Here is a 525-nt window from a genome sequence, read left to right as displayed (position 1 = left end):
TAGAGGGTTTGGGATACAATGTAAGGATCATTTTGTTTTTAGATTTAAAAAAAAGAAATCCAGTAGGGCGAAAATTTCGGACTAAAAAATTTTATTATCAGATTTTTCCGAAAATTCGTATATACGTGTTTCTCGAGGTGCTGAAAACAAACATCAACTTTGTTTTACTCCTAAAAATTTTTTACCACACTTTGTATCGTAACTCCGACTGAATTTTTTGAAAATTACGTGGCACAGTAAGAGTTTTTCTTTAAAAGCTGTTAATATTTTAGGTATATACATGACAAATAAAATTGCCTGAAAGAAGAAAAAAATAATCACCAAAATTGGACCAGTATTAACAATGATACGGCAAAGTCTTATCACAGCATCTTCCCTTCTCTCTCTCTCTCTCTCTCTCTCTCTCTCTCTATATATATATATATATATATATATATATAAAAGAGAGCTGTTGAATCTTTGTCCTCGATAGACTTTGTTATTACTGGACCGATTTACTAGGAGTTTTTTTTTTTTTAAATACTA

Source organism: Halyomorpha halys, unplaced genomic scaffold (assembly GCF_000696795.3).
Source record: "Halyomorpha halys isolate HHAL.00 unplaced genomic scaffold, Hhal_1.1 Scaffold552.1, whole genome shotgun sequence".
In the NCBI taxonomy this organism is placed as follows: domain Eukaryota; kingdom Metazoa; phylum Arthropoda; class Insecta; order Hemiptera; family Pentatomidae; genus Halyomorpha; species Halyomorpha halys.
This window is presented reverse-complemented; position numbering follows the sequence as displayed.